Consider the following 15,511-nt stretch of genomic DNA (forward strand, 5'->3'; position numbering starts at 1 on the left):
CGCCCAAAAAAGATGTCCTTTTCATTATAGAGGACTAGAATGCTAAAGTAGGAAGTCAAGAAACACCTGGAGTAACAGGCAAATTTGGCCTTGGAGTACAGAATGAAGCAGGGCAGAGGCTAATAGAGTTTTGCCAAGAGAATGCACTGGTCACAGGAAACACCCTCTTCCAACAATACAAGAGAAGACTCTACACATGGACATCACCAGATGGCCAACACTGAAATCAGATTGATTATATTCTTTGCAGCCAAAGATGGAGAAGCTCTATACAGTTAACAAAAACAAGACTGGGAGCTGACTGTGGCTCAGATCATGAACTCCTTATTGCCAAATTCAGACTTAAACTGAAGAAATTAGGGATAACCACTATACTATTCAGGTATGACCTAAATCAAATCCCTTATGACTATACAGTGAAAGTGAGGAATAGTTTTAAGGGACTAGATCTGATAGACAGAGAGCCTGATGAACTATGGACGGAGGTTTGTGACATTGTACAGGAGACAGGGATCACGACCATCCTCATGGAAAAGAAATGCAAAAAGGCAAAATGATTGTCTGAGGAGGGCTTACAAATAGCTGTGAAAAGAAAGAGAAGCAAAAAGCAAAGGAGAAAAGGAAAGATATTCCCATTTGAATGCAGAGTTCCAAAGAATAGCCAGGAGAGATAAGAAAGCCTTCCTCAGTGATCAATGCAAAGAAATAGAGGAAAACAACAGCATGGGAAAGACTAGAGTCTCTTCAAGAAAGTTAGAGATACCAAGGGAACATTTCATACAAAAATGGGCTCAATAAAGGACAGAAATGCTGTGGACCTAACAGAAGCAGAAGATATTAAGAGGTGGCCAAGAATACACAGAAGAACTGTACAAGAAAGATCTTCATGACCCAGATAAACACAATGGTGTGATCACTCACCTAGAGCCAGACATCCTGGAATGTGAAGTCAAGTGGGCCTTAGAAAGCATCACTACGAACAAAGCTAGTGGAGATGATGGAATTCCAGTTGAGCTATTTCAAATCCTGAAAGATGATGCTGTGAAAGTGCTGCACTCAATATGCCAGCAAATTTGGAAAACTCAGCAGTGGCCACAGGACTGGAAAAGGTCTGTTTTCATCCCAATTCCTAAGAAAGGCAATCCCAAAGAATGCTCAATCTACCACACAATTGCACTCATCTCACACGCTAGTAAAGTAATGCTCAAAATTCTCCAAGCCAGGCTTCAGCAATACGTGAACCGAGAACTTCCCGATGTTCAAGCTGGTTTTAGAAAAGGCAGAGGAACCAGAGATCAAATTGTCAAAATCTGCCAGATCATCGAAAAAGCAAGAGAGTTCCAGAAAAACATCTATTTCTGCTTTATTGACTATGCCAAAGCCTTCGACTGTGTGGATCACAATAAACTGTGGAAAATTCTTCAAGAGATGGGAATACCAGACCACCTGACCTGCCTCTTGAGAAACCTGTATGCAGGTCAGGAAGCAACAGTTAGAACTGGACATGGAACAACAAACTGGTTCCAAATAGGAAAAGGAGTATGTCAAGGCTGTATATTGTCACCCTGCTTATTTAACTTATATGCAGAGTACATCATGAGAAATGCTGGGCTGGAAGAAGCACAAGCTAGAATCAAGATTGCCGGGAGAAAATATCAATAACCTCAGATATGCAGATGACACCACTCTTATGGCAGAAAGCGAAGAAGAACTAAAGAGCCTCTTGAGGAAAGTGAAAGAGGAGAGTGAAAAAGTTGGCTTAAAGCTCAACATTCAGAAAACTAAGATCATGGCATCTGGTCCCATCACTTCATGGGAAATAGATGGGGAAACAGTGGAAACAGTGTCAGACTTTATTATTTTTTTTGGGGGAGGGGCTCCAAAATCACTGCAGATGGTGACTGCAGCCATGACATTAAAAGACGCTTACTCCTTGGAAGGAAAGTTATGACCAACCTAGAAGCATGTTAAAAAGCAGAGACATTACTTTGCCAACAAAGGTCCGTCTGGTCAAGGCTATGGTCTTTCCAGTGGTCATGTATGGATGTGAGAGTTGGACTTTGAAGAAAGCTGAGCGCCGAAAAATTGATGCTTTTGAACTGTGGTGTTGGAGAAGACTCTTGAGGGTCCCTTGGACTGCAAAGAGATCCAACTAGTCCATCCTGAAGGAGATCAGTCCTGGGTGTTCATTGGAAGGACTGATGCTGAAGCTGAAACTCCAATCCTTTGGCCACCTCGTGCGAAGAGTTGACTCATTGGAAAAGACCCTGATGCTGGGAGGGATTGGGGGCAGCAGGAGAAGGCGACAGCAGAGAATGAGATGGCTGGGTGGCATCACCAACTCGATGGGCATGAGTTTGAGTAAACTCCGGGAGTTTGTGATGGACAGGGAGGCCTGGCATGCTGCGATTCATGGGGTCGCAAAGAGTCGGACATGACTGAGCGACTGAACTGAACTGAACTGAATGTATATCTTTCAATGCTACTCTCTCAATTAGTTCCAATCTCTGCTTGCCTCTCTGTCACTTTGGAGTCAGACAGACACATGTATGCTGTTTCCTAGTTCTGTCACATGGGAAATATTAGTTCCTATGTAATAGCATTATTGTGATGATTAAATGAAGCAATTTATGTAAAGTGCCTTTATCATCATGCGTTCTCTGAACTTCAGTCCCACTCCTTTCCCCTGGGGTATAAAGAAAGCATAATTGGAGTAACCAGCCACCATTATGAAATAAAGAGAGCAACAAACTGTATTGTGCTTTGCAACCTCACCTTCAGAGACAAGATTTGCTGGGAAACCATTAGGAATAAAAAGATCTGATGGGAAATAAAGACCCTTATGAAATACTGGTTATACAGAGCTATCAACCCTTAGAAGGAGTGTGGATATGATCTGCAGTAGCTTCTGATCCAGTCATAAGAATGAGAGTTTTCAGGTGTGTCAATCACTTATCCTCCATTGATGAGTTTTATGTCCTCATTCTCCCTGCTGTGGTGACATCTGCCACTGCTAGTCACTTCAGTTCAGTCTCTCAATCGTGTCTGACTCTTTGTGACCCCATGAACCGCAACATGCCAGGCCTCCCTATCATTTAGGAGTGGCTATAATTATGACCTTGGAAATGGTGGGACCCTTTGGTTTTCATGGTGTGGCAGGTCCTATGGCTCCCTAAGCCTACATTTTCTATCCTTTCAGTCTCCTCCTTTCAACCCCTGTTGGAAGAAGCATTCAGTGACATAATTTATTATGTGATACTGCCCTCTTGTGGAAAACTTCACTTTCACCTATGTTTTACCCTGGGGATGGTATAGGACATTTATTCCTTCTTTTCCTTTAGTTGAAGTTATTCTTCTAATTTATGAAAAAGCTCTTGGCACGTAAATGAAATATGATCTCCTTGAAATTTAATATTTAGCCTAGTATTTTATACTAAGGTGGAAAGTCTTTGCTTGAGTAAAACAATCAACTGACAAAGATTCAACACTGAGCTTTAGGTCCAGACTTGAATTTTGGGGATGAATATAAAGGAGGAACTTTAGTAAATGGCTTATTCTGAAAACCCAGCCCAGCTCTTCCTCCTATATTGCTTTTTAGATAATGGTTAACTAAGTCAGAAATCTAAGTGTTGCCCTCAGTGCTCCTCTCTTGCCTCAACCCACTTCAATTCAAGTTATACCAAGTCTTGAGTATTCTACTTGCTGGAAGCAAGTAGTTCTGTAGTTCTCTCTGTAGTTATTTTAATCCAGCTGTTCATTATTTATTATCTGTGCTGGCTTAGTCACTCAGTCATGTCCAACTCTTTGTGACCCCATGGACTATAGCCTGCCAGGCTCCTCTGTCCATGGGGATTCTCCAGGCAAGAATACTGGAGTGGGTTGCGATGCCCTTCTCCAGGGGATCTTCCCAACCCAGGGATCAGACACAGGTCTCCTGCATTGCAGGCAGATTCTTTACCAGCTGAGCTCCCACAGAAGTCCCATTTCTTACCTGGACCATTGCAATAGTCTTCTCACTGGCTTCTCATCTTATAGTTTCACCTCCTTCCAATCATTCCATTCTCCAAATAGACATCTAATCATGTCACTTATATATTTAGGGAAAAAACAAGACCAATAACTACGTAATCATAATTGTCCCAAGAGATTCATTTTACATTGATAGAAAATACAAGCTTTGTTAAGGATCTGTATTCGTGAACCATTTTTTTTGAAAAAAAAGAAGTACCTAAATATGTGAAGAAAATAACCCACAAAACAAGAAGAAAAATTATAAAAATGTCTATATTGGAGACTTTAACATAATTTAGCTGTAACAGATAAAGTAGACCTAAAATATATATTTCAAGGACTTTAAAACCATAATTCATAAGGCCAAATTAATGTCAAAAATTATATTTTATGAAGTGTTTTCAAATATTCTGATAACATTTAAAAATGATCATATGATATGCCACAAAGAAAACCTTTGCAAATTCTCACAAGTAGAAATCACACTTTCTCTGTTCTCTGATGATACTGTAAAACTTTTATAAACTTGAAAACAGATTTAAACAGAAGTCTTGGAGGCGGTCCTGAGATGGCAGAGGAATAGGACGGGGAGACCACTTTCTCCCCCACAAATTCATCGAAAGAACATTTGAACGCTGAGCAAATTCCACAAAACAACTTCTGAAAGCTGGCAGAGGACATCAGGCACCCAGAAAGGCAGCCCATTCTCTTCGAAAGGAGGTAGGACTAAATATAAAAGACAAAAAGAGAGGCAAAAGAGTTAGGGATGGAGACCCATCCCAGGAATGGAGTCTTAAAAGAGGAGAAGTTTCCAAACACCAGGAAACCCTCTCACCGGTGGGTCTGTGGGGAGTTTTGGAGTCTCAGAGGGCAACATAACCATTAGGAAAAAATAAAGAAGTAAATAAATAAAACCCACAGATTACGTGCCTAATGGTAACTCCCAGCAAGTGGGGGCTGGACAGGGGGGCGCAGGCTGCATTGCTTAGGGTAAAGATGGGGCCTGAATACCCTGAGGGCAATCTGAGGGAACTAACATGAGATAGAAACCCAAACTGTGGGACAGCCAGAGAGAGAGAGAATAAAGAGAGAGAGAGAGAGAACTATCCCGCAAAAAGCCCTAACCTAAGGCACTGCTGGCCCACTCTCAGAACAAAGGACTGAGCAAATACCAGCAGAGAGCTAGCTGGCTGCGGACCAGCCCATCCCCCACCAGAGGCAGGGAGGCAGGCGGGGGGCAGTTAGAGCTGGAAAGGGGCAATCTCGGCCCCAGAGATGGCATCCTCTACCAAACTGCAATCAGGCTCCCAGTTACTAACCAAGACCTGGGATTCTGGACAGTTGACATCTGCCGGGAGGGTCGCAGCCAGAGATCAGCCCCCCAGAAGAGACACACAGCACACCTAAGAAGGCACACCCACTGCGCACCCAGAAAACTGAGCGGCTGGGATGGGGGAGGCGATAAGACGCACTCCCCACCTGGAGGAGAGTGCGCTAGCCAAGCACCTGGTCACCTGAGCTGCTCGGACCTGGGAAGGGCACAAAACGCAGACCCAACCGAGTCTGCGCCTCTGTGGAGTACCTGAGGACCTGAACCTGAGCGGCTTAGACCTGGGAAGTGCATGCAACTCAGGGCCCGCCTCAGACAGTTCCCCGGCAGAGCAACCTGGAGACTGAGCAGTGTAGTCTAGGAAAGCACACATGCCGTGAGCGGGGCAAACCCAGTGCAGCTGAGACACTGCGGGCACTCCCCACACACGCCAGTGATACTGGTTTGCAGTGTTCCTCCCTCCCCACAGCACGACTGAACAAGTGAGCCTAAATAAGTGACCACCATCGCCCCCTTGTGTCAGGGCGGAAATTAGACACTGAAGAGACCAGCAAACAGAAGAAGCCAAAATAAACAGAGGGAGCCACTTTGGAAGTAACAGGTTCAACAGATTAAAACCCTGTAGTTAGCACCAACTACATTGGAAGGGGCCTATAGATCTTGAGAAGTGTAAGATGGAACAAGGAACTATCTGATACTGAACTGACCCCACACTGCCCTCAACAGCTCCAGAGAAATTCCTAGATATATTTTTACTATTATCACTTTTTAAATTAATTTTTTTTACTTTTAAGTCCTCTATTAATCCTTTAATTTTCATTTTATAACCTATTATTACATTGCAAAAAATCCTATTTTTAAAGCAAACTTCATATATATATGTTGTATAATTTTTGTAATTTTGCTTTGATAGTATATTTTTGAGAGGCTAACCTCTACTCTGGATTTTTAACCTTTGCATTTTGGTATTTGTTATCAATTTTGTACCTTTAAGAATTCAGTCTTCAGTACTCATTTTTACTTAGGAGTATGATTACTGGACTGATTAGTCTCTCCCCCTTTTGACTCTCCTTTTTCTTGCCCAGGTCACCTCTGTCTCCTCCTTCCCCCTTCTCTTCCCTACCCAACTCTTGTGAACTTCTTTGTGTGTTCTGGGCTGTGGAGAACACTTAGGGAACTGATTACTGATTAATTAATTAATTTATTTTATTTGGAGGTGAATTACTGTACAGTATTGTAGTGGTTTTTGCCATACATTAATGTGAATCAGCCATGGGTGTACATGTGTCCCCAGTTTCTGCTGTCATACTGAAATATTTCATTGTTCTTGTAGAGAATCACAAACTTTAGTCTTATGGGTCCTTGATCTTAACTTCAGAGATAAACTCTTCTATACCAGCAGCTCAGTCCCCCAACTGTACCACGGACTGTGCCAACCTTTCAGTCAACAAATATTTATTAAATGTCTAACCTAGGCTTGAGTCTTGTGACTCATTCATTGAACCCTGACACCTTCTAGTCTTTCTCCAGTGAAATTTCTTATCTGAATCACAGAGGAAAGATAAGTTGAGTGACTTTATCTCAATTTTCCCAAGGATGGCACATGACTAGGAGAGTGCTCGGTGCATAAGAGAAATTTTAATTCATTGCATACAGTGGATTCTTCAAGGCTGTGGTTCTTACTGGTGAACATCACTTAGTAACTTTTTAAAAATGCAAATTATTGGGCACTACCATAGACCTACTGAACCACTGTCTTGAGGCCTTAAGTCTTAATTCTCAGAATCAGTTGAGAAAGACTAAATTCAGCTCTCTGAAAACAACCTTATCTCCTCCTAGCTTTCACATACCCCATTCTCTTTACTGCTGCTCTTCAATATCATCAAGGCCTCAAATATCATTTTCTCCTATTCTATCAGTCTCCTCTTGATCACCATTATGACTCTACTTCTCTACTCATTTAATATGAGCAACTGCATTCATTCATGATTTAAATTACCACCTCTTTGCTCACAACTATATCTCTAGTTCTGATCTCTCCTCAAAGTTCAGATGCATGGCATTCTGGTAAAAATTTCTACAGAAAAACCCAACAGAAAATTGAAAGGCAATGTGTATGAATCTGAATTTATTTTTAGCTTATAAGATCCTCTTCCATTCCAATAGTGGTTGGTGGTACTTTCATCTACCTAGCCATCCAAGTGAGAAACCTGAGTCATTTTTGGCTTCTTGTTCTTAGACACTTCTAGAATTTATCATCCTTTCTCCATTTCCCCCACTTTTGCCCTCATCTTCTCTCCACTGGACTATTTCCATACCTTCTTGGCTTCCCCAGATTTGTCTGCCAAAGTGTTGCCACAGAAATAAATCTAAAATACAGGTTCAGTTTCCTACTGGAAACTTGTAGGTGACCCAGAGGCATGGTAAACAAGACATTGTATATCTTCTTCCCTACCCATACCTGCAACTTCATCTGACACTTGTCTTTTGTGTTAGAGTAATACCATTCCCCAAGAATTTGATGCTATTTGTCATCTCTGTGACTCTGATCTTTCTCTGATTTCTGCTTGGAGCATACTTTCCCCTTTCATTCCTTAGTTAATGCCTTCATATTAACCTTTTAGATTTATCTCTGGAGACATATCTAGGGTACTTTCTTTAGCCTTCGGTTGTTAGGTAGACTTTCTCTGGCTCCCATAGAACTCTAGTAGCTTTTATCACATTGTATTGAAGTGATCTGTTTCTACATTTATCTTCTCAATTAGACCAGAGCAGGAGTTGGCAAACTACAGCCCAGGGGTAAATCCAGCCCACCGCCTGTTATGGAATAGCCTGTTACTAAGAGTGTTTTTTAAGATGTATTTTTAAATGGTTGGGGAAAAGAAACAAAAGACAAAAAGGCTTTCATAACATGTGAAAATCATATGAAACTCATATTTCTTTGTCCATAAATAAAACTTTATTGGACCAGAACCTTGCCTATTCATTTACATATTGTCTATAACTGCTTTTATACTATGATAGCACAGCTCAGTAGTTGTGATAGAAACTCTACAACCTGAAAAGCCTAACATATATTTATTATTTCGCTCTTTATAGAAAAATATGTGTTGATCCCTAGACTAGAAGAACCATGAGAGGAGGAGCTGCTCCATATTCATTGTTGTGTTCCCAGCACCTGATATACTTTATGGTACATAAGAAAGACTAAGAATTTTTTTTAGACATCCTGATGTAGGGGAGTAGAGAATGTATGTAACTGGTCCACTTGATAGTTTTCATGGTCACCTAAATTGACATATGAGATTGTGTTCAGTCCCTTATGAGTATGGTTATTTGGAGCTTGTTTTTAACTGATCAACTCTAGGTACATTGATCAGAAAAAAAATTCTAGTTTTTTTTTTTTTTTTCCTGCAAACCTGATGTTCAGATCTTACACCAACATGGTTAGTAAAATGACCTATCATATTTGGGGGCTTTATGCCACCTGCCAACCTCCCTAGTTGATCTTTCTCTGTTGTGATCATACCTCTGCCATTTACAAGTAAATGGAAGGGAATATATCCCTTCACTGTTCATCTGAAACTATCACAACATTGTTAATTGGCTATGTGAAAGTGTTAGTTGCTCAGTCGTGTCCGACTCTTTATGACCCCATGGACTGTATAGTCCACCAGGTTCCTCTGTCCATGGGATTTCCTAGACAGATTCTTTACCATCTGAGCCACCAGAGAAACCTTCAATACAAAATGTTTTTGGTGTTAAAAAAATAAAAATTACATTAAAAAAATAAATGTAAGGGATTAAACTGTTAAAACTCATTAAAACTGTGTTAGTCTTGTCATGTATTAATATATCAGGGATAGGAGAAGCCTCACAGTTGATGCAGTGTTAGAGAAGTCCTAGAAAGGCAAGAGATGGCATAAGTACTCTATGAAAGTACTTTCATAGAGCAGGGATTAGTAAACTATAGTCTGTGGCAAAATCTGGTCTGCCACCTGTTTTTATAAAGTTTTATTGGAACACAGTCATGTTCACTGATCTACATGTTGCATTTAAACCACAATGGCAAAGCTGAGTATTTCCTTTGGAGAACATATGGCCCTCAAAATTTAAAATATTTACTAGCTAGCTCTTCACAAAAAAAGTTTGCTGACTCTTGGTATAAAGCATTCTCTAAAAAGAAGACCTTGAGATTCTATCTAAAGTTTAAAAGGACTGAAAGAAAACCATTAGTGTGTACAAGTGAGACTGAATTAAAAAACCACAGAATGTTTAAGCGAACAATGTTAGGCCAATTGATGAATTCTTGAGATTCAATTATTCTTTTGAGTTTTGGTGATGATGTGGCTTGTATAAGGCAAAATGATCAGCATTTGTATGTATCTGCTTGCTTGCTTCCTCTTATTCAAAAGATATATACAGTACTATATATAAAACAAACAACAAGGACCTACTATATAGCACAGGGACCTATATTCAATATCTTATAATAACTTAGAAAAGAATCTGAAAAAATATATATGTATATATATGTATGTATATATATGTGTGTGTGTGTGCATTTGTGTGTGTGTGTATATGTAACTGAACCACTTTGCTCTATACCAGAAACTAACACAACATTGTAAATACTTCAATAAAAAATATATTTATTGAATGCTTCTGTAATCTAGATACTGGGCTAACTGCTGGGGACAGCATAAAGAAGAAAACAGACACATTCCCTGCCCATATGGAGCTTATAGTCTATTCTATTTGACCCTGGCATGACATTGAACAAATTTACGTAACTTGTTTTAGCCATTCTTTTCCCTCCTGTATAATGAGAACACTAATGCCTCTTTTTTGTAAGATTGTTTTAAGGATTAAATGAGATTATATGTATATTTTCCCCAAGTCATTCAAATAATATTTATTGAGTGCCAACTATGTGCTAGGCATCACTCTAGGTATTGGTCATATAGCAGTTAATACAGCAGACTTAAAGAGAAAATTTTGCCCTCACAGAAATTGCATTTTAGTCAAATATATTAAGGTACCTGAAATAAACTAGGCATTTGATGACTGTTCTTTTCTTTTTCCTGAGTAAATAAAAGGAAGACAGTGCTTATCCTTCAGTACTGATTTTAGCAGGGAGTACAATACTGGTTAAAACTTCATTACACATATTTCCTTTTAATAACTAGCACTTTTGACAGCATAGTCAATGTATTATTATCAATCATAATTGTCAAATCATCATTAAGTTGGATAGCACAAGTTGTGAAAAACAACTAGTTCCAAATTGGTTTATTTCTCATTCCTTAAGTTTGCCTCTTTGCCTTTTCTATGCTGTTCCTTGACCTAGAAAGTTTTTCACCCCTCCCTGCTGAACCAAAGCCTGGCCATACATTGAAGTCAAGCTGTGATCAAAAGAAAATGTACTATCCGAGCTAAAAGGGGTCTCTCTAATCATGATATTCAGTGACCTCATTTTATAGGTGAAAAAAAACTGATGCCTAGCACAGGAAAAGACTCTTAAGTTCACATGGCTTGGAAGTGACAGAGGTAGCACTGAACCAGCAACTTCTGCTTACCAGTCAAGCATTCTTTTTACCATTTCTGAGATGTCTCACATTTGCTATCTCCTCTAGGAAGCCTTCCTGCACTTGAGGGAAACATACTCTTTCTGCACCCAAAGTACATTCATGATCCTATCCTTTACCTTATCTTTTCCCTCTGCTAACTCTTTTATGAATTGATCTACATCCAAATGTTTCACCTCTCTCTTAGATTCAGGAGTCTGCCAGATCCCTCTGCCCAGTTTTACCTTATTTTTGAGCTGCAGATTTCTATTCCAAAGTGTGTATTACCCTGTACCCAACTTCCCTGCCTAATGTCTCTGTTTCATACCATGGCATATTTCCCACCCCTGGAAGTCAGGCTCACAACTGTAGAATTCTCTTCACTCCCTCTTTTGTCCCTAATTGTCATCAAGTCTTTTCTGAGCTTCTGCTGCAGTGTTTCTAATATCCAACTCATCTATCTCCTTTGCCTTCTTCCTGCTACTGCCAGATACTCATTACCTCTTGTCTGGATGCACTCCAACCAATTTTCTGCAGTTCTGCCAAATGAATATCCCTAAAGCACATCTCTGTAATCATTTCAATCAGCAGTAATTGTGCTCTGGGTAAGCCTCATGAGTTATGAGATCTCCATTGTGTTTAGCCTGGGTCATGTCATTCCCTTTCTCAAAAAAAAAAAAGCCTCAATCACCTCCAAAATTAAGTCCAGCCACTTCATTCTAGTGTTGAAGACCTTGTATAAATGGCACTAAATGACTCCTTTTTTTCCTATCCTTATCTCCCTGAAATCCAAGGGATATACCTTTTTAAAAGTTTATCTTCTTACTTTGTTGTTGTTCAGTTGCTGAGTTGTGTCCAACTCTTTGTGACCCCATGGACTGCAGCAGGCCAGGCTCCTCTGTCCTCCACTATCTCCTGGAGTTTGCTCAAATTCATGTCCAGTGAGTCAGTGATGCTATCCAACATCTCCTCCTCTGCTGCCCCCTTCTTCTTTTGTCTTAAATCTTTCCCAGCATCAGGGACTTTGCCAACGAGTTGCCTCTCCACATCAGGTGGCCAAACATTGGAGCTTCAGCAGTAGTCCTTCCAGTGAATATTCAGGGTTGATTTTCTTTAGGATTGACTGGTTTGATATCCTTGTAGTCCAAGGGACTCTCAAGAGTCTTCTCCAGCACCATAATTCAAAAGAATCAATTCTTTGGCACTCAGCCTTCTTTATGGTCCAAATTTCACATCCATACATGCCTACTGGAAAAACCATAGTTTTACTATGCCAACTTTTTTTGGCAAAGTGATGTCTCTGCTTTTTAAAATGATGTCTAAGTTTGTCATAGCTTTCCTTCCAAGGAGCAAGCGTCTTTTCACTTCATGGTAGCAGTCACTGTCCACAGTGAGTTTGGAGCCCAAGAAAATAAAATCTCTCACTGTTTCCACTTTTTCCGCTTCTAGTTGCCATGAAGTGATGGGACCAGATGCCATGATTTTAGTTTTGTTGTTGTTGTTTTTTAATATTGACTTTTAAGCCAGCTTTTTCACTCTCCTCTTTCAGCCTCATCAAGAAGATCTTTAGTTCCTCTTCACTTTTTGCCATTAGAGTGATATCATTTGCATATCTGAAGTTGTTGATATTTCTCCAAGAAATCTTGATTCCAGCTTGTGATTCATGTGAGCACTTTGCATGATGTACTCTGCATATAAGTTAAATAAGCAGGGTGACAATATACAGCCTTGTTGTACTCCTTTCCCACTTTTTAACCAGCCATTCCATGTCTGGTTCTAACTGTTGCTTCTTGACCTGTGTATAGGTTTCTCACAATACAGGTAAAGTGGTCTGGTCTCTATGAATTTTCCACAATTTGTTGTGATCCACACAGTCAAAGGCTTTAGTGTGGTCAATGAAGCAGAAGTAGATGTTTTTCTGGAATTCCCTTGCTTTATTTGTGATGTAATGAATGTTGGCAGTTTGATCTCTGGTTTCTGTGCCTCTTTGAAACCCAGCTTGTACATCTGGCAGTTCTCAGTTCATGTACTGCTGAAGCCTAGCTTGAAATATTTTGAGTATAACCTTACTAGTACGTGAAATGAACACAATTATATGGTGATTGTACATTCTTTGGCATTTCCCTTCTTTGGGATTAGAATGAAAACTGACCTTTTCCAGTCCTGTTTCCACTGCTGAGTTTTCCAAATTTGCTGACATATTGAGTGCAGCTCTTCAACAGCATCATATTTTAGTACTTTAAATAGCTCAGCTATAATTACATCACTTTCACTAGCTTTATTCATAGTAATGCTTGCTAAGGCCCACCTGACTTCACATTCTAGGATGTCTGGCTCTAGGTGACTGACCACACCATTGTGGTTATCCAGGTCATTAAGACCTTTTTTTGTATAGTTCCTCTGAGTATTCTGGCCACCTCTTCTTTGTCTCTTCTTTTGTTAGGTCCTTGCCGTTTTTGTCCTTTATTATGCTCATCCTCACATGAAATATTCCCTTGATATCTCCAATTTTCTTGAAGAGATCTCTAGTTTTCCCCATTCTATTGTTTTCCTCTATTTCTTTACATTTTTCATTTAAGAAGACCTTCTTATCTTTCCTTACTATTCTCTGGAACTCTGCATTCAGTTGGGTACATCTTTCCCTTTCTCCTTTGCCTTTTGCTTCTCTTCTTTCCTCAGATATTTGTAAAGCCTTCTCATACAACCACTTTGCCTTCTTGCATTTCCTTTTCTTTGGGATAGTTTTAGTCACTGCCTCCTGTACAATGTTGTGAACCTTTGTCCATAGTTCTTCCCGCACTCTTATCTACCAGATCTAATCCCTTGTATCTATTTGTCACCTCCACTGTATATTCATAAGGGGTTTGATTTAGGTCATACCTTAATTGGCTAATGGTTTTCCCTACTTTCTTCAATTTAAACCTTAATTTTGCAATAAGGAGCTCATGATCTGAGCCACAGTCAGCTTGTTTTTGCTGACTGTATAGAGCTTCTCCATCTTTGGTGGCAAAGAATATAATCTACCTGATTTTCCACATGCAGAGTCATCTCTTAGGTTGTTGGAAAAGGTATTTTCTATACCAGTATGTTCTCTTGACAAAACTGTTAGCCTTTTCCCTGCTTCATTTTGTACTCCAAGACCAAACTTGCTTGTAGTTCTGGGTATCTCTTGACTTCCTATTTTTGTGGTCCAGTCCTCTGTGATGAAAAAGATACCTTTTTGGTGTTATTTCTAGAAGGTCTTCTAAGTCTTCATAGAACCATTCAATTTCAGCTTCTTTGGCATCAGTGGTTGGGGTATAGACTTGGATTACTGTGGTGTTGAATGGTTTGCCTTGGCAATGACCAAAGGTCATTCTGTTGTTTTTGAGGTTGCACCCAAGTACTGCATTTCAGATTCTTGTGTTGACTATGAAGGCTACTCCATTTTTTCTAAGGGATTCTTGCCCACAGTAGTAGATATAATAGTCATCTGAATTGAATCTGCCCATTCCTTTCCATTTTATTAATAGTTAGCTGAGTCCTAAGATGTCAGTGTTCACTCTTGCCATTTCCTGCTTGACCACATCTAATTTACCTTGATTCATGGACCTAACATTCCAGGTTCCTATGCAATATTGTTCTTTATAGCATCGGACCTTACTTTCACCACCAGACACATCCACAACTGAGCATGTTTCCACTTTGACTCAACCACTTCATTCATTCTTTCTGGAGCTATTAGTAGTTGCCCTCAGCTCTTCCCCAGTAGTATATTGGACACCTTCTGACCTTGGGGGACTCATTTTCTGCTACCATATCTTTTTGCCTTTCATACTGTCCATGGAGTTCTTGCAGCAAGAATACTGGAATGGGTCACCTTTTCCTTCTCCAGTGGATCACATTTTGTCAGAAGTCTTCACTATGACCCATCCATCTTGGGTGGTCCTGTATGGCATAGCTCATAGTTTGATTGAGTTACACAAGCCTCTTTGCCACAACAAAGCTGTAATCCATGAAGTGGATCTTTTCACTTGGGCATACCCAGTTCTTGTGTTCTGGTCCTCGTTCCCCTCTACTTCCTAGAGAAATTTTGTTTCTTTAATTCCCACTTTCCTTTTTTCCTTTTCCCTGTTATCCTTCTCTTTGCCTTGGGTCCATCCTCTGTGTCTGCAAACCAGTTCAGGTTTTTCCCCTCTTGAAAATAACCTTTTTCAGACCTATTTTATCTTTAGATATTACTCTTTTCTCTTTCATGCTAAACTACCTTGAAAAGTTGTCTACACTCACTATTCCTACTCTGCCACCTTTCATTCACAAGCATAACTCATAAGAATCTAATTGTCCCCCACTACATTCCTCTAGTGACTGTGGCTGATATTACCAGCGACCTGTTACTTATTTAAAGCAATGGTGTTTCTTCCATTCTTATCTTCCTCCACCTCTGCATTAGTGTGCTAGGGCTGCCATAATGAAGTACCACAAGCTGGGTTCCTTAAAATAACAGAGATTCTTTCACAATTATGGAGACCAGAAATCTGAAATCAAGGTGTTAACAGGGCCATGCTCTTTCTGAATGTTCTAGTAAAGAATCCTTCCTTGCTTCTTCCTGGCTTCTGATGGT

At 40.0% G+C, this 15,511-nt stretch overlaps 1 protein-coding gene across 2 annotated transcripts in view; it reads left to right on the forward strand.

The window, feature by feature from the left end:
* Positions 1 to 15,511, forward strand: part of SHROOM4 (shroom family member 4) — a 241,808-nt gene that overhangs the window by 123,777 nt on the left and 102,520 nt on the right. Inside the window, exon 2 of one of the 2 annotated variants that reach the window (XM_061137904.1) lies at positions 4,548 to 4,731. The exons of the other annotated variant lie outside the window; for it this stretch is intronic. The gene's annotated coding sequence lies outside the window, so the exon portion shown is untranslated. The remainder of the gene's footprint in view (positions 1 to 4,547; positions 4,732 to 15,511) is intronic. 2 annotated transcript variants of the gene reach the window in all.

This window comes from Dama dama, chromosome X (assembly GCF_033118175.1).
Source record: "Dama dama isolate Ldn47 chromosome X, ASM3311817v1, whole genome shotgun sequence".
Classification (NCBI taxonomy): Eukaryota; Metazoa; Chordata; class Mammalia; order Artiodactyla; family Cervidae; genus Dama; species Dama dama.